This window comes from Pelodiscus sinensis, chromosome 3 (genome assembly GCF_049634645.1).
Source record: "Pelodiscus sinensis isolate JC-2024 chromosome 3, ASM4963464v1, whole genome shotgun sequence".
NCBI classification, from domain to species: Eukaryota; Metazoa; Chordata; order Testudines; family Trionychidae; genus Pelodiscus; species Pelodiscus sinensis.
In genome coordinates, this window is record NC_134713.1 from 7,088,349 (window position 1) to 7,106,777 (window position 18,429).

Genomic DNA, 18,429 nt, shown 5'->3' on the forward strand with positions numbered 1-18,429 from the left:
CTCCCCCCTGCACTATTTTGAGCCATCCCTTAATCCTCCTGCAACAAGGTTTACTTGGTCGTGTCTGTTATTTTGAAGAATATTTTGAAATAACGGGCACGTTCCTTGGACGCAGAGTTGCTATTTCAATGTACCCCCGGTATCCCGGAACAGCCTTGCAGTGTAGACATAATGCTTAAGCCCCTCATTGCTACTGATTTCGCTGGAAGTAGGGAACCTAAATTTGCTTGAGGCTGTAGGCCCCAAGCACCTGCCCAAAGAAAGACAAGATACAGCAGTGCCAAAGGGGTGGAGAGGCGAGAGAAGGGCTTCTTTCTGACATTCCTGGGCTGCCGCAAAGCTCTATAGTGTGTCGGGCTCATGGAGAAGGCCAGCACCGTGACTGCCACATTGTAAGTGAAAGAAGCCTTAATTTGAAGGGGATTTTTCCTGCTCAATCCATACTTCCCGGGTTCCCCATCTGGCAAGGGCCTGCCCAGCTTTAATTCAAACCAGTGAGTGGGGCTGGATGTTCAGAAGACCTGGAGGAATTGCTCCATGCTGGTGTGCCCAGGAGAGAGTCCTGCACCTCTTCCCCCAAAAGGGAGAATAACTTTGGAGTTGAGCTCCCTTTCCATGGCTTCTGCTGTGATGGCCGCTCAGTGCTAGCTGGGTTCTGTGGGTTTTTTGACAACCCCTTGCTGGATCCAAAGCTGCCAGCCAATGTCAGAGAAGCCACTGGATGCAGTTGAGTTTGTCATTTCCAACCTAGCTTGGATTTGGGGCTGAGGTGAAAACCAAGAGCTGCACCATTAGAACTACCAGGACCAGGTACCGGTTTGGCGTCACTGCCCGAAGGAGAGCACAGGCTCTCCTTTGATATACCTTGACTTTAGCAAGGCTTTTGATACGGTCTCCCACGATATTCTTGCCAGCAAGTTAAGCAAATGTGGATTGGATAAATGGACTGTAAGATGGATAGAAGGCCGGGCCCAGCAGGTAGTGATCAACGGCTCGATGTCAGGATGGCGGTCAAGGTTCGGTTCTAGGACCGGTTTTGTTCAATATCTTTATTAATGACCTGGATGAGGGGATAGATTGCACCCTCAGCAAGGTTGCGGATGACACTAAGCTAGGGGGAGAGGTAGATAGACTTGAGGGCAGAGAGAGGGTCCAGAGTGACTTAGACTAATTGGAGGATTGGGCCACAAGAAATCTGATGAGGTTCAACAAGGACAAGTGCAGAGTCCTGCACTTGGGACGGAAGAATCCCAAGCATACTTACAAGCTGGGGACCAACCAGTTAAGTAGTAGTTCTGCAGAAAAGGTCCTGAGGATTCCAGTGGATGAGAAGCTGGATATGAGTCAACAGTGTGCCCTTGTAGCCAAGAAGGCTAATGGCATATTAGGTTGCATTAAGAGGAGCATTGCCAGCAGATCCAGAGATGTCATTAGTCCCCTTTATTCGGTACTGGTGAGGCCACATCTGGAGTATTGTGTCCAGTTCTGGGCCCCCCACTACAAAAAGGATGCGGACGCATTGGAGAGGGTCCAGCGGAGGGCAACCAAAATGATTAGGGGGCTGGAGCATATGACTTATGAGGAGAGGCTGAGGGACTTGGGTCGGTTGAGTCTGCAGAAGTGAAGAGAGGGGGGTTTGATAGTAGCCATCGACTTCCTGAAGGGAGGTTCCAAAGAGGATGGAGACAGGCTGTTCTCAGTAGTGACAGATGGCAGAACAAGGAGCAATGGTCTCAAGTTGTGGTGGGAGAGGTCCAGGTTGGATATTAGGAAAAGCTATTTCACTAGGAGGGTGATGAAGCACTGGGATGGGTTCCCTAGGGAGTAGTGGAGTCTCCATCCCTACAGGTGTTTAAGTCTCGGCTTGACAGAGCCCTGGCCGGGTTGATTTAGTTGGGATTGGTCCTGCCTAGAGCAGGAGGCTGGACTTGATGACCTTCTGAGGTCTCTTCTAGCTCTATGGTTCTATGATTCTATGACAGGCGCCCATCTCCAAAGTCTCCCAAGACTCCCCAAGCCCAAGTTCTGTGGCCTGGAGTTGATTCCTCAGAGGAGCAGATCCTGAGGGTGAATCTCTCCTGGACACTCGACAGCAACTCCTGTGCTGCAGCATCCAAACTAGGAAGTGCAGCCAAGGAGCCGGAGCTAGACAGATGAATCCTGTTCATACGTCCCTCCCCCGCTGCAAAGCATTTATCCCTAGTGCATATGTCAATAGCTACCCAGCCTGATACTTGTAGGATGGATTAGCTTGGCTCAGTGACCAAGGAAAGAGCCGTTAGGGCTTCATTTACACACCCACTCGGTTCCTAGCTGCAGCGAAGACTCTTCTTATGGCATTAGCATTATAGGGCCAGTCCCGCAGCAACGCGGCCACCAGTACGTTATTCTGCTGCCTCTGATTTGTCCCAATTTGAGGGCGAGTCCATAGTAGCCCATGTGACGCCATTATGCCTGGCAGAAATCTGACAAGGATGGTTAAGTCTTAGCCTTGTGGTCCCCTTGGATCTGGGCCAGGAATATTCAGGAATGAGCCAGGAATTGCTAATCTCTTGTAACATGGCAGGGTTCTGGAGGCACCACCGAGAGGATCAAATCAGGGCAAATTGTGTAAAGACAGGGCTATGTACAGCCCAGGACTGGGGCTCCTCCACTGTAAAGCACCAAACCTGCTACAGAGAGCTCTTCTGTTTGCCACATTGGCCAGCAAGAAGTCACCCAAGCAATCCGCTTAGACACTCCCGCTTCTCCTGTGCCAAGATCAGCATCGCTCTACACAGATGGGAGGTTCTGAAAACCAATCTCATCAACTCCAAACAGGTTCTCCCACTCCCAAAGGACCAGCCACAGTCCCGGGTCAGCTTATACCTCAGATCTTACCCAAAAGAGCCCGCTGTGCCAGTCCTTTAGAATCTAACATCTAAAAGTTTATTAAGAAAGCAAAAGAAAGAGGGAGACAGAAAAAGAGAGAGAAGATGACAGTAAAATATTAAAGGAATTAAGTGACATACACCGGGATGGCCAACCCATTAAAAGAAGAGAGCCAGAACAGTGTCGGAAAAAATGCGAAGAGATGCACCAGAATTGTTGGGTTTAAACAAAAAAAAAAAAAAAAAAAAAAAAAAAAGCTGCCCCTTTAAAAAGACTCCATTTTGCCACACCATTTGTAGGGGGTGCATGGGGCAGCTTCGCGAGCCACACTTCCAGGGGTGAAGAGCCGCATGCTGGTTGGCCACCCCTAACATACACCAATGCAAAATCCTTGCTGCAGGTTTGTAGCAGAGATGGATTAGTCTCCTGTTTTATAAGTCTTTGCACTACTTTGTCCATTAGGATGGGTCATCAGTCCTTTTAGGTGCAGGTCATAGCAAAGTTGCCCTGAAGTGATGAGCTGGAATGAAAACAAAGATGGCGGAACCTTCAGGGCCCTCTTTATACCTTTGCCCATGTGGAGGGAATCCCGTTGCTCTCCTTGTGTGACAGTCAGCCCCAGATGGAGTTTGTCACATGAGCAAGTCACCTGTCCAGGCCTGACTCAGTCCTTAGCAGCCATCACTTACATGCTGGTGTGAACGCTCACAGCAAAGCTCCTCAGACGTGGATTGGCACCACTGGAGGTACATTGTCAGTCAAATGCGGCTATTCACTTTAAATACAATAATCATACAGGCATACAAGCAACATCAACCGAATCAGCAAATCATAAGCTTTCTGTAGACATCTCACTTGGCCCATATTGCCCAAGATTTGGTGTCAACATATAACAGTGGTTGCAACAATGTTTTTGCATGTTCATATCAGAATCCAGTAACATGACACCTTTTTATAGCTCAATTAATCCAGGAACTTATCTGAGCCTGTGAGCTAGAGGTTGTCGAGCACAATCTAGGTACTCCGTGTTGTTGGGAGCCCTCTTTTCAGGTCAGACTCTCTTCTGTTCACAGCATGCTCACAATATCCTTGCTGGAAGGTTGCACAATCTTATTTCTTAGACTTGAGAATGATAATGCGCAGGCACCCCAAACCAGAAGGAGAGAAAGCAGGCTGCTCTGTAAAAGAGGGAGGCCCAACTCACTTTGCCTTACTCTAGGCTGGCAAGTTGCAGACTGATTCTGATCACATGCTTTCCTAGAGAGACCCTTGTTTGTAATCAAGCCCAGGAACTTCAGCCCTGTAACTAGGACATCAACAGGGGTCTTGCCTTCAGAAATGCATGTACTTCCTTAGTCAGAAGCTTTTAAACTTTATTTTTATGAAACGAGAAGAACGACGATACCAATGCCTGCGATTGTTCAGTAGAACAACTATTCAAGCATTCCAAAAATTCAGAGCTTCAGAACCATTGGAGTCAAGTTTTGTGAGCAGTCTTTGCTACACGGCCCTTTCATGGTAAGATCTAAAACTGGTCGTCTTGGATGATGGCCCCCTGAACTCCTCCACAAAGGCGACATCCCGGTTCCGTTTTGAAGCTAAATCGCTTTCATGTGACAGGAGAACACAGTTTCCCTTTCTCTCCTGGGTCATGATCACTCGGTGGCGTGATAATATTCTTTCCAAACAGGAAAAGGAGAGCTCACAAGCTGAAGCTGGTGCTCCAAAGATCAAGACCACCATAGACATAAAGTAAAAAATGCAGAGAGGAAAGCCTCTTTTGATTCTTTGGATGCATCTAGAATGTCTTCTGAGTCTTTCCCATTTCTCTTATCTGCCAATGGTTTAAATACAGCTATTTCAACTTTCATCCTCTTAATATGGAACCTAAGCAAACCAATCCAAGCACCCAGTGATTCCAGTTTCAAGACTTTCAGGGTACGTCTAGACTACGTTCTTTTTTCAAAGGAGATATGAAAATTATGCAAATTTGCATATCTTCTTCCCATCGCTTTTTTGCAAGTGTTTTTTTTTTCAAAAAAGAAAGCAGTTTAGACATGGTTCTTTCGAAAAACCCCTTTTTCGAAAGAACCCTTCTTCCTCGAAATATGAGGTGTGCAGGGTTCGTTCGAAAAAGGTTGTTTTTCCCCGAAAGAACTGCATCTAAACTGCTTTCTTTTTCGAAAAAAAAATGCTTTTGAAAAAGCGATCGGAAGAAGATATGCAAATTAGCGCTGAATTTGTATATCTCCTTTTGAAAGAAGAACATAATCTAGATGTATTCTCAGAGGGCTGGTGGAATAGATTGCTTGGAGTTCTCAGAGGAAAAAAACCCAATCACCCTCTTTTATAATAATAATAATGGAGATTGCCTATCTCCTAGAACTAGAAGGGACCTTGAAAGGTCATCAAGTCCAGTCCCCTGCCTTCATAGCAGGACCAAATACCATCCCTGACAAATATTTGCCCCAAATCCCTAAAGAGACTCTGCAAGGGTTGAATTCATAATCCTGGGGTTAGAAAGCCAATGCTCAAACCACTGAGCTATCCTTTCCCCCCTGGTTTTGTCCATCACTGGTTTCTTCCATCAAGTCATGTTAAGTCTGGAACTACTGCAGCTCATGTACACTTTTGTACGTGCTCAATGACCATGGAATTTGAAATTTTGAGAACTGAACTTTAGTTCTTTTGATTGGCGCATCTGAATATTGATACGTCATCACATGCATCTTTCAAATCAAGTGGCGAGATGACACCTCAGAGGGGGAAGGTAACTGTTCACAGGAACACAATGACTTTGAAACTCATTCTCCTAACAGCCAGGAAGAACAAGAATGTGGGTGATTCTGTAACTTCCAACAGCTCCTTGCTTCTGAACAGGTCGCCAGAGGCCTGCCCAAAGTGACACAAGGCCGTGAACTTCTTTCAAATGATTGAAGGTTATTTCCAAGGTTTCCATCTTGTGTCTGTGAGTCTTTGCAGGTCCTGACCTTTGCTTGCTGCAAGCCATTGCATGCAAGTGGACTAAGCTCTTTTCATGTTTGTTTTAAACCTTTCCCTTGCGAGGGTGGATTTTGTCTAATTGCAAAATCCAGCTTAGATGAATAGCCTATCAGCACCCATTCAGCGATGGCGCCATGGGGTGCGTACAGCCAACGAGACAAAGCTGGACAAGGCCTTCTGGCTTACAGACGTGGTACTCCTCACCCTGTCACCTGTCCAGAGAGGTGTTGCCCTTGTCTTTGTAGTGTCACTGTCGCCCCTCCGGGCAGTCCAACTCAGGCTTCCTCTGAGCTGTAGCTGGAGCATTCCAGTTGTAGACAACCCCGCCACACTCTCCCCTGTGCCCCTAAAGAGTGCCTCGCCTCCTCTCCATTCGAAAGGAGCTCTCGCTTCTCTCCCCTCCTAACAGGCAGGCAGGAGAGGGGCCACACAGAGCTTTCTGTGTCCCTGCTCTGTGTGTTTTGCGCACTTCCCTGCCCAGGCGGTCTCCGGTAGCTGCCATCTGCTGTCACAACCTCCCTGCAGACTTCTCAAGGAGCCACAGGTGCCCAGGAGTGGGTTTGAGCCTGTAGGAGCCAATGTGAAACAGAGCCCAAGACTCGGGGAGTAGGATCGCTGTGGTGTTCACTCAGCTTTGCCAGGTGTCTAGGGCTGTGGCATGGTGTCTCAGCGCTGTCCCTCGGTGATGCCCTGCAAATACCCCCCCCAGGGTTCAGAACCAAGCTGGGTTCTTTGCTTGTCATGCCTGATTCAGAAGAATTAACGTGGCGGGGGTGAAATTATGCCCCCTGAAATTCCTGCAGTTGGAGATTCTTGGAGCTCTGCAGGTGTAACCAAGGGCATCCATTGGAGGTAATAGTGTGGCCAGTTTTAGGAGTTAAAGCAGGGCTACTCAACTGTGGAAGCCTCCGGGGCCTAGGGTGGGAAGAGACCTCAGGAGGTCACTGACTCCAACCCCCTGCCCAAAGCAGGACCAACCCCAACTCAATCATCCCAGCCAGGGCTTTGTCAAGCCAGGACTTAAAAACCTCTAGGGATGGAGATTCCACCCCCTCCCTAGGGAGCCCATCCCAGTACTTAACACATGCAGAAGGCTGCAGCTGAAGTGTGGTTGCATATATATGCAAATATATGCAAATAGCGTCTTTCACACTGATGGCATGCATACAAAGATAAAGGCAAGACTATATAACACACAGGCCCCATTTAAGTCAGTTCTGCTGATATTAATAAAATGCAATATTTACCCAATTTCCACCCATATGACAGCACTTTTAATGAGCAACGATAGTCCAGGAATTTAACTACTAAAACGCATACCAACAGAAGACCATCCTATCGCCTACTTTTTTGTTGAGCCCCACGTAAAGCCAAACCAAACTAAACAGCACCACGGGCCACATACTCATGGGCCACAGGCCAAGTAACTCTAGGTTAAAGGCTGGATTGTCAGAGGTGCGGATGGTCCCCAACTGATGTCAGTGGAGCCTGGGGTTCTTTAGCCTTTCTGAGAATCAGCCCCTAGCATCCTGAGTTTGCAAAGGAGCTGAGCTCCCAAAGTGCCACACGCTAGGAAAATCTGGAAACTTCTTGCCGTGCGGAACTCTTCTGAAGCTTCTGGCCCTGGGTGTGAAGTTGGGCACCAAGACACAGAGGAGTTGAAAAGCCAAGTTTGCTTTTGAAAATGACAGTGCTAGTGAGTTGGCAAAGGGTATCCCGGCAACCTGTAGCACTGCCAGGAGTAGCCCCCCCTAGAGTCCTGGTTCTCCACCCTACGTGCTCATGGCACAATTATCCTTTCCATGCATGCTCGTGCTGAGAGGGAGACTGGGAGGGGGCCAAGAGGAAGCGATTCAAAAGCACCAAAGAGCTTCACTGAAACAATTGCAGATACCAAATGACTACCCTTTTCAGCCTGGGCCAGATCTGAATGCAGAAGCCAAAGGCTCTGTGATCCAGTTCCCTCGCTCGTCCATCATCCCTCTGGTTTCCACCTTCTTTGACACCGTACATCAGCTGCCATGCCCCACTGCTCTTCTTCGGACGTTTCTCTTTGAAATGTCAAGTGTGTGCCCCAATAGTATCCCCCAGCATTGATCATTCTAGGAGCAGACAGTGGCGAACTGCGCTGGTATTTCTGATTTGTTTGCTGCTCCTTCCAGTCCTGTCTTCTTCCATTGCCCAGGGCTTCTTCCTGCCCACTCAGCTGGAAAATTGTTGCCAGATTTGTTACACTAGTTGGTGACATTATTCATAGGAGATGTTGCTTGCCAGCTATAATAGTAACAATAACTCATGTCTCGCCTCCCAAAGGAACCCAAACCAGTCTGCCTCAAGCAAGTCATTTACCCTCACCGTTCCTAATGCACTGGCTATAAGTGTGTCACACAGCTGGCTCATATGAAGGGCAACAGCCTACTACTGCTACCACCTAATGGAGTCACTCTTTTAGCTCAAGTGGCAGAGGATTGTGCTTTTAGTGCCACCCAGGGCCGGATTAAGGGGGGAGGTGGCCAGACAACTGCCTGGGGTGCCAACCTATGGGGGGGGGGTGCCTGATTGAAGTGGTAAGGGGTGCCGCATCAGGTGCCACTCATAGGTTGCTGCCTGGGGGCAGGGCCATGCATGTGCCATGTGTCCAGGAGCGTGGCGCCCTGTACACGTCAATCAGGTGCCATGCAATGGCTCTGGCTGGCCCTGGTGACACCACCCTCAGTTTTATCTCTGCTGATGCTCCATGATGGAGGTGGTGATCTGTGCCTCAGTTTCCCCAGCTATGAAATAGGGAAGAATTATTATCCCCATCTAACGAGTGGGGGAACATCACTTTATTAAGGAGTAAGAGTTGTTCAGATAACATCCTGATTAATTGGGGAAGGTAAAGTGAGGCATAATGCACATTGAGGCTGCAAGCTCCCTTCTGGAAGGGTCTCGTCACCTCCCCAGTCCTGGGCAGCAGGTGGGGTCGTGTTCCTCACCATTGTGAGGATGGGCCTACCCTCCAGGAATGTATCTAATTATAGTTTGAACCCTGCTACAGTTTTGATCTCCGCATCAGTCTCTGACAGTGACTTCTGCTGGCTGGCTGCGTGTGGTATGAAGAGATGCTTCCTTTTGTTTGCTTTGAGCCTGTGTCCTATGAATGTCATTGGTTCGTGCGCTGTGTGGAGGGATTGGCAAAACACTGCCTTGTGCCCTTTCTCCACACCAGTCAGCATTGTATAGATCTCGATGATATCCCCTCTTCTTCATCTCCTTTCCAAGCTGAAAAGCTCCAGGCTTTTCATCTCTCTTCATACAAAGCCGTTCCACACTCCTAGTCATTTTTGTTGCCCTTCTCTGTACCTTTTCCAATTCTAATGTATCTTTTCTGAGATGGGGTGACCAAAACTGCACGCAGTATCCAAGGTGTGGGTGTACCATGGATTTATGGAGTGGCATTGTATCTGTTGTTTTATTCTCTATGCCTTTACCAGTGGGGTATGTCTACACTTGCACCCTCTTTTGTGAGAGGGATGTAAATGAAGACATTTGAAATTGCAAGTGAAGCCAGGATTTAAATATCCCGCTTCATTTGCACATTCACATTATGACGCTATTTCGAAATAACAGACGCTGTTAATACATGGTTATTTCAAGAGATAACCCTTCTCTAGAAATAACTGTTAAATCTCATTGTATGAGGAATAAGGGTTATTTTGAGAGAAGAGTTTTCTCTCGAAATAACCGCATCTTAACAGCGTCTGTTATTTCGAAATAGCGCCATAACGTGAATATGCAAATGAAGCACTGGGTATTTAAATCCCAGCTTCATGTGCAATTTTGAATGTCTTCTTTTGCATCCCTCTCTTGAAAGAGAGTGCAAGTGTAGACATCCCCATGCTTCCTAACATTTAGCTAGCTTTTGTTTTATTGCTGCTGCACACAGAGCTGATGTTTTCAAAGGGCTTGTGACGTAGTGGGGGTACTTGCTGGGCTGTGGTGACCCCTGCTGTCTGGAGCAAGACCCAGCAGGGAAAACCTCGCTAGGCAGAGGTAATGCCAAACTTGTTGAACCAGTGGCCAGACACCCCCCATGGAGAGGAACAAAGGAAGGTGGAATGCTGCCCTGACTGGGGGGCAGGGCTGGAAGGGAATTTAGTTAGTTACTGTCTGGGAGCATGGAGGAGAGCCTAGAGAAAGAGGCTGGAGTTTACGGGCCCAGTCTCCCCCATCTCAAGGGGGCCTGAGGCATCCTAGCCCAGCTCTGTGACCAGACAACATCTGTGCTGTGCTGTATCCTGGAGAGGCAATAAACTTCCTCTGTTCCACCGGCTGGTGCAGTCTGTTTGTGCCATTTCGGGGTGCAGGAGACAGGGGACCCCAACGCGCCGTCACACTGGTGTCAGGAGTAGGATGCACTGCACCCTGTGGATGGAGCTTCCAGCAGCAAGCTACAAGGCGCAGTAGAAGCAAGAGCCCTGGAGCCAGGCGTGCTGGAGACAGAGCGAAGCGGTTCCTGGGAATCGTGGGGCGCTGCAGCACTAGACTGGTGAGTCTGCACCGAGGGACCCAGCGGGCAGATGGCCTACGCCCGACTCTTGAAGGCAGAGCTGGTGGGGCTGTGCAGAGAGAGGGGCTTGCCTGTGCAGAAAGCAACCAAGGCCCAGCTGATTGCCCAGCTGGAAGAGAATGACCAGCCACAGGGCCAGGATCTTGTCCCCAGGGGAAGCAGCCAGACCCCCCCCCCGAGAGTGTGTCAGGCTCAGAGAGGGGGAGGAGCGCTGGAACCCACCGGAGAGATGAGACAGCGTCTCCCGGGAGGCCTGCAAGCTGTAGCCCATCTAGGGCAGGGGCCAGCCCAGCGGAGCTGCGGTGGCTGGAGATCCAGCTGCGGATCAGGGAATTGGAAGTAGAGGACCGAGAGAAGGAACGCCAGGACCGAGAGAAGGAGCGCCAAGATCGAGAGAGGCAGCGACAGCATGAGCTGGCCATGGCAGAGCGGAGAACCGGCGGGGTACCGGCTGCGCCAAGTGCGGATGGGCCCCAGGGTCCCGGGACTGCCAGGCGCTTGGAGAGGCTTGTGGTGGCCCAACTGAAGGACATGGGCGACATAGACGGGTTCCTCAGCTCCTTTGAGAGGGCCTGTGGACTGCAACGGGTTCCCCCAGCTGACTGGCTGCAGGAGCTCGTCCCCGCACTGAGCCAGGAGGCGGCCGGAGTGCTCAGTCAGCTGGAGGACCTACAGCCAGGGGATTACAACCGAGTCAAGGAGGCCCTGCTGCACAAGTTCGGGCTGACCCCCGAGATGTACAGGAAGAAGTTCCGGGGGGTACAGAAAGGGCCACGGGAGACCTATGTGGATCTGGTCTCCCGCCTGGTGCAATACTGCCGCAAGTGGGTGTCTGGAGTCGGAGCCCAGACCGCAGAGGAGCTGCTCAAGCTGGTCATGATGGAGCAGTTCTATGAAGTGTGCCCACCCAAACTGAGGCTGTGGCTCAAGGACCGGAGACCAGAGAACCCCCAGGAGGCCGGGAGACTGGCGGATGAGTTCACGGAGAGCCGGTCCGGGTGTGAACGGGAGTCCCGGAGAGAAAGGGAATCGCGCAGAGACCGGATCTCGGCTGAGCGACGGAGGGAGTCAACTACGGGGCGAGACCAAGGAACAGGTCGTCTGCGCCCCAGAGAACCAGCCAGGGCCTGGACAGAGACAGCCCAAAGCCTAACTTGCCATCGCTGTGGGCAAAAAGGCCACAAGAGGGCTCAGTGCACCAGGTCCCAGGACCGGGGACTTTCCAGGGTTAACTGGCTGGGGCGGGAGGAAGGGCAGGCTGCCCCAGAGGCAGGGGCTGGCAGGCAAACCTCAGCTCAGAGAGAGGGGAAGGATGCTCAGTGCACCTCCCCTGGGAGGTCTGACCCTCGGGAGGCGGATTTCTCCGTGTACCGGGTGGGGGCAGGGCGGCCCCTGCGGAGCGAGTGCCTCATACCCCTGGAGGTGGATGGTAGGAAGGTGACGGGCTTCTGGGACACGGGGGCGGAGGTGACTCTGGCCCGATCCGACATAGTGGCCCCGGAGCGGATACTACCCCACGCGCAGCTGACCCTGAAGGGCATAGACGGGTCCCCGTTTAAGGTGCCTGTAGCCAGGGTGCATCTGAAATGGGGGGCCAAGGAGGGCCTCAAGGAAGTGGGGGTGCACCCGCACTTGCCCACCGAGGTGCTGATGGGGAATGACCTAGAGGAGTGGCCCCATGAATCCCAGCGGGCTCTAGTCACTACCCGGCGCCAGAGCCAGCAGGGGGCTGACAACCTGGGTCCAGGGAAGGACTCCTGGCAGTGTCCTCAGGGTCCCATCCCAGTGGACACGGGGTCCAGCCAGGCTGGGACTCCGGACCTAGGCAAAGGTGGGGAACAGGTCCCGATCCCTGCCTCAGCAGCTGAATTCCAGGCTGAGGTGCAGGCAGACCCCTCCTTGCAGAGGCTGAGGGACCAGGCTGGCCTCCGTGCAGCTCGGCCCCGGGGGAGAGGTGGCCAGGAGAGATTCCTGCGGGGGCATGGACTCCTGTTCCGTGAATGGCTTCCCCCCACGAAGGCGAGGGCATGGGGGGGTCCAGCGGCAGCTGGTCGTCCCCCGAAAGTATCGCCTCAAGCTGCTGTATTTGGCCCACGATGTCCCCGTTGGGGGCCACCGGGGGATCCGGAGCACCCGGCTGAGGCTGCTCCAGCACTTCTATTGGCCGGGAATCTTTACAGCCGTGCAGCGGTACTGCCGGTCCTGCGACTCCTGCCAGAGGGGCGGGAAGGCCCAAGACAGGAGGAAAGCGGCTTGGGGGTCTCTACCCCAGATAGACCCTCTGGGCTTGCTGAGAGAGTTATGGGAGGGGAAGACCTCCCTGGATGGAGCTTCGGGGGTGGAAGCCCCCCTGGCTGTCCAGAGAAGGCTCACTGGGCTCATGGCCCCGGCCCGAGAGACCCTGGCCAGAGATCAAGGCCAGCGGAAGGGTGGGTGTGACCCCCGAGGACAGGCCTGGGCCAGTCGCCCTGGAGTGGGGTGGCGAGTGGACGGAGGAAAGCCAGCTCATGTGGGGCCTCGCCACGGTCGGCCCGAGTCAAGGGGAGCACCCATGTCCCCAGGGCGGGTTCCCACGCAGAGGACCCGAACTTCCCTAGGTCACGAGCGGAGTGACCCTGCTCAGTTCGCTCTCGGAGGGGGGAGAACTGTGACGTAGTGGGGGTACTTGCTGGGCTGTGGTGACCCCTGCTGTCTGGAGCAAGACCCAGCAGGGAAAACCTCGCTAGGCAGAGGTAATGCCAAACTTGTTGAACCAGTGGCCAGACACCCCCCATGGAGAGGAACAAAGGAAGGTGGAATGCTGCCCTGACTGGGGGGCAGGGCTGGAAGGGAATTTAGTTAGTTACTGTCTGGGAGCATGGAGGAGAGCCTAGAGAAAGAGGCTGGAGTTTACGGGCCCAGTCTCCCCCATCTCAAGGGGGCCTGAGGCATCCTAGCCCAGCTCTGTGACCAGACAACATCTGTGCTGTGCTGTATCCTGGAGAGGCAATAAACTTCCTCTGTTCCACCGGCTGGTGCAGTCTGTTTGTGCCATTTCGGGGTGCAGGAGACGGGGGACCCCAACGCGCCGTCACAGGGCTATTGTGATGGGGGAGTAGATCCAGAGCGCCCCCCAGCTGGAGTCTTGAGGGTCCTGCCACACCTGTCCCAGGAATAGAGCAGCTGAGCTAAGTGAGCCAATCATGCTTAGAGCCATGATTTTCAAACTAAGGGTTGCAATGAGGATCCGGGTGGCGGAATGCCAGGTACTGGGTCACCTGGCTGTAGGGGGAGCAGGTGACCCACAGGGTGCTACAACAGCTTCCTCCATGTCCTGGCACTGTCAACCCTACTGCACCCCAGATGCTGGTCCAGCTTCTAGGCGAAGCTGGATGGGGCTTCCTGCACGGCCTTCATTGGCTCTGGGGACCAGAGCCTGTGGGAAAAGGCAGTGTGCAGAGCCACTGGTGCACCTCTGCCTATGAACCAGGCCTGCGGCTGGCCGCTGCTGGGTGCATTGCAGTCCTTAGTGCCTGGACAGGCAGGAAATTGCCTTAGCATCCCTGCTGCGCTGCTACCTGGGAACTGGCAGGGGGTGGCCCCTATCCAAAACCTGAGCACCAACCCCCTGCCCCAACCCTGAGCATCTCCAAATTCAGAGTCCCCTCTTACACTCCAACCACCTCGGTTCCATCCCACTCCAGAACCTGCACAACCTGATGGGGTTTCACCCATCCTGAAACCCACCCCAGCCCAGTGCTTCCTCACATCCTGAACCCCTCTGCCCTGCCTCCCAGCCTGGAACCTCCCATTATGCTCCAAAACCCTTGTCCTACCCCACCCTAGAGCCTGTGCACCCAGATGGAACCCTCTCCCTTCCCCACCCAAAACTAACCCGTCTCCCTCTGGGGTGTCTGGCATTGGCCACTGTTGGCAGACAGGACACTGGGCTAGATGGATCTTTGGTTTGACCTAGCATGGCCGTTCTTATGGCCCACCTAAGTCAAAAGATATAATTACACTGGGGCAAGGGCATCAACAGTTTTCGTCAACTGGGTCGTGAGGGAAAACGTTTGAAAAACCACTGGCCTAGAGCAAATGTACAGGAAGCCAACACTCACTGGGAGGCTGCAAGGGAATAGCCAATCAGAGGGTTGCAGGCTGTTGCTGTGGGGCCTACAGTCAGTTGTTGCTAGGAGGCTGAGGAGTGAAGACAATGCTCCTTGTGGGCGGAAGGGCAGCAGCACCATGGACAGCTCCGGTGATAAGGAATCACTTTGTGTTGACACTGAACAAGGAACTTTTGTTCTGGTAAAGAAAACAGCAGAATCCCTTGAGCTGCTCTGTCTTTCACTAAGGAGCTTCTGCCTGGGCCCTTCCCCTCTTGCCTGTCCTCCCACTACAGCTGGAAAGAAATGTCACTCCTGCCCTCAAAGCAGTTTCATAAGCTATGTCTACTCTGCAATGCTATTTCGGGATGCCGGAGTATCCCGAAATAACTATCCAGTGTCTTCACCGCAAGCCTGTTATTTTAGGCTCGCTATTGCGACATCCCTGTAAAACCTCATTCCACGAGGAGTACAGGACGTTTTGGAATAGCGCTTTATTTCAAAATAAGTGCTTTGTAAGCAGCGCTAAATGATGAAATAAGCTATTTTGAAAGAGCATTGAAAGAAGATACGCAATTTGAGTAGCCCATATGGTGTATCTTATTTCGAGTTATGGTGCAGTGTAGACACACCCGTAGATTCGAAGGGGTCAGAGGGATCTTCTAAGCTCACCTTGGCTACGGCTACACTGGCAGCTTCTTGCGCAAGAACTCTTTTGTGGAAGAGTTCTTGTGCAAAAACTCTTCCACAAGAGAGCGTCTACACTGGCACGTACTTTTGTGCAAGAGATGGGCTTTTGCACAAGAGCATCCATGCCAGTGTAGATGCTCTCCTGAGCAAGAGAGCTCTGATGGCCATTTTGACCATATGGCTTTCTTGCGCAAGAAATGCATGTTTGCCTGTCTACACTGGCTTCTTCTGGAAGAGCTCTTGCATAAAAGGGCTTCTTCCTAAGCGGGAGCATCAGAGTTCTGACGCAAGAAGCCCTGATTTTATACATTAGAACATCAGTTTACTTGCGCAAGAACACGTGGCCAGTGTAGACAGGCAGCAAGTTTTTGCGCAAGAGCGGCCGCTTTTGCGCGAGATTGCGCCAGTGTAGACACAGCAGCTGCATCTAGACTGGCAAGTTTTTCCACAAAAGCAGCTGCTTTTGTGGAAAAACTTGCCAGCTGTCTACACTGGCCGCTTGAATTTCCGCAAGAAACCCGACGATCTCATGTAAGATTGTGAGTGTTCTTGCGGAAATGCTATGCTGCTCCCGTTCGGGCAAAAGCCCTCTTGCGCAAATGCTTTTGTTTTGTGCAAAAAAGCCTCAATCATGAAAATGGCGATCGGGGCTTTCTTGCGCAAAACTGTGTCTAGATTGGCACGGATGCTTTTCCGCAAAAAGTGCTTTTGCGGAAAAGCATCCGTGCCAAACTAGATGCTCTTTTCCGCAAATGATTTTAACGGAAAAACTTTTCCGTTAAAAGCATTTGTGGAAAATCATGCCAGTCTAGACATAGCCAGCCTGTATAATCCTGTCAAAGAACTTCCCCACAGTAACTCCCAGAGTTCTTAGACACACCTCCAATCTTGAGTTAAAAAATCGCCCAGTGCTGGAGAATCCACCCGGGGTGAATTGTTCCAGTGGTTCATTACCTTCACTGTTCAAAATGTACATAGCTGAGAGTAGAAAAAATGCAGCCCTGGGAAGAGAACCCAGGGGATGCGACTCTCAGGCTGCTGCTCTAACCACTCCACAACACTGCCTCACTAAGTGCTGCTCTTGCAGCCTTCTCTGAGGCTAGAGATAGGGGGCTGTGAAGCAAAACTCCGGCTTACTGGCCGGCAGAGTGGGAACTTCAAATGGCTTCCCTGAAACTCCTTGCTGGGGGTCTGTGCATGCTGGAGGACAAGATGGTGCTTTGCTGTGTATGTGTCTGTCCCTGCATTTTATTACATAAATAGAATAATGCCCATTGATCTGTGCCTGCGGCCCCAGAGATAAGCAGCAGGGGGTAATTAGCAGATAAACTTGGGTAGAAAAAAACCCAACTATGGTGACCTGCAGGGCATTCTGCAATTAGCTAATTATTTCCATTAACTTCAATCAAAGCCACACTCCTGCCTGCTTTCCTCAGAGCAGAACTCCCTCCCTGGCAGGATCCCACTGGGAAATCCTCTCTGTGAACCAGGCACGTTCTCAGCCCACCAGCCTGAGCTGCCAGCTACAGCAGGGGGAGGAGGGGACATGGGCAGTCTCTATGGAGGAAAGTCTGGCAAAGATAAACTCCTTCCAAAGACAGAGGCCTGTTTCCCAGGATGCTGCAGGGCTGACGCAGATACCAGGGCTGCCTGAGGGTGGGCAGTGGATTTAAGAGGCTTATTAATGAGGGGAAAGATGGCCCAGTGGTTACAGCACTAGCCCAGGAGTTTTAAGGTTCAGGTCTCTGTTCTACCAGGTACCCTGGATAATTTTGGGCAGGTCGTGAAGCCTGATCCACAGTAGGGCTACATCTACACCAGCATGAGTTTCCGGAAATTCTTTTAACGGAAAAGTTTCCTGTTAAAAGCATTTTCGGAAAAGAGCATCTAGATTGGCACGGACGCTTTTCCTCAAAAGCACCATTTTAGCCATCGGGGCTTTTTTGCGCAAAACAGCACTGTGCTGTCTACACTGGCCCTCTTACACAAATAATTTGCGCAAGAGGGCGTTTGCCCGAACGGGAGCAGCACAGTATTTCCGTAAGAACACTGATGATTTTACAGGAGATCGTCAGTGTTCTTGCGGAAATTCAAGTGGCCAGTGTAGACAGCTGGCAAGTTTTTCCGCAAAAAGCAGATGATTTTGTGGAAAAACTTGCCAGTCTAGACACAGCCTAGGAGAGTAGGGCAGACTAACAGGAAAATCTGCATCTCCAGTGACAATGTTAAGCCAACCTAAGTCCCTGTGTAGACAGTATTAGGTCAATGGCAGAGAGATTCTCTCAGCCTAGCTGCCACCACACAGTTAGGTCAGTTACACTCGCCAGAAGGAGAACCCCTCTTGGCGGTGTAGTTGATGCTTTGGGGTAGACACTATGGTGCTGTTGTGTTATAGGGGTAGACAAATTCTTTGCTTCTCTGGGCATTCCCATTCCTCCATTTGCTGAGGGCTCTGACTGGCTCTCTTTAAAAGGGCCTAATTTTTCAAGGTGGAGAGGCAATCGAGGTCTCGAGTCAAACATCCAGTGCCCCATCTCTCTTCTGACCTGTGGCTGAACTACAAGAAAGGCATCATCTGACCGCTCCCTTGGCAGGGGCAGACTAGGAATTCTAGGGGCTCAGCCCCTCTGTGAAGCAGGCTGGTAGCTCATCAGCCCTATATGTCCCACACAAGCTCCCTCTTTGTGGGCATTCCTGTTTCTGGGCATCCAGCCTGAGGCGTCTTTGGCCTAGTGGCGGAGGTGCTGGTCACACGTAAGCCACAGCGCCACATGGCCCCGACAGCAGCTGCTGCCTGCTGGAATCTCAGCTGGGTGGAGAAAGGAGAAGCCCCCCAACCGGTGGCCACTGTGGAGCCAAGATGCTCTTCCCTGCCAGGCGAATGTGGATCAGAACCAGCAACTGCCCAGCCAGCTAAGAATGGGCCGGATCCTCAGCTGGGGTAAATCCACCCACTTGCAGTCACACTGATGGAACTCGGCTGCTTTTACCCCCAGAGAGTCCGGCTCCGTACACTCACAATGCTGCTCTGCAGCCTCTTTCCATAGCAAGAGCCCGTGCGGCCCAGGCCTGCCTAGGAAGCTACCGCAAAGGTCCCGGAGAGGTGAGAGTCACCATGTAAAGTGACCGCTCCAAGGGAGCTGCTAGTCTGCACCTCTGGCAGCGCTGGAGCTCAGGCAGCAGCTTCCCCGTCATGCCAGAGAACGGCAGCGCAGAAGGGATGTG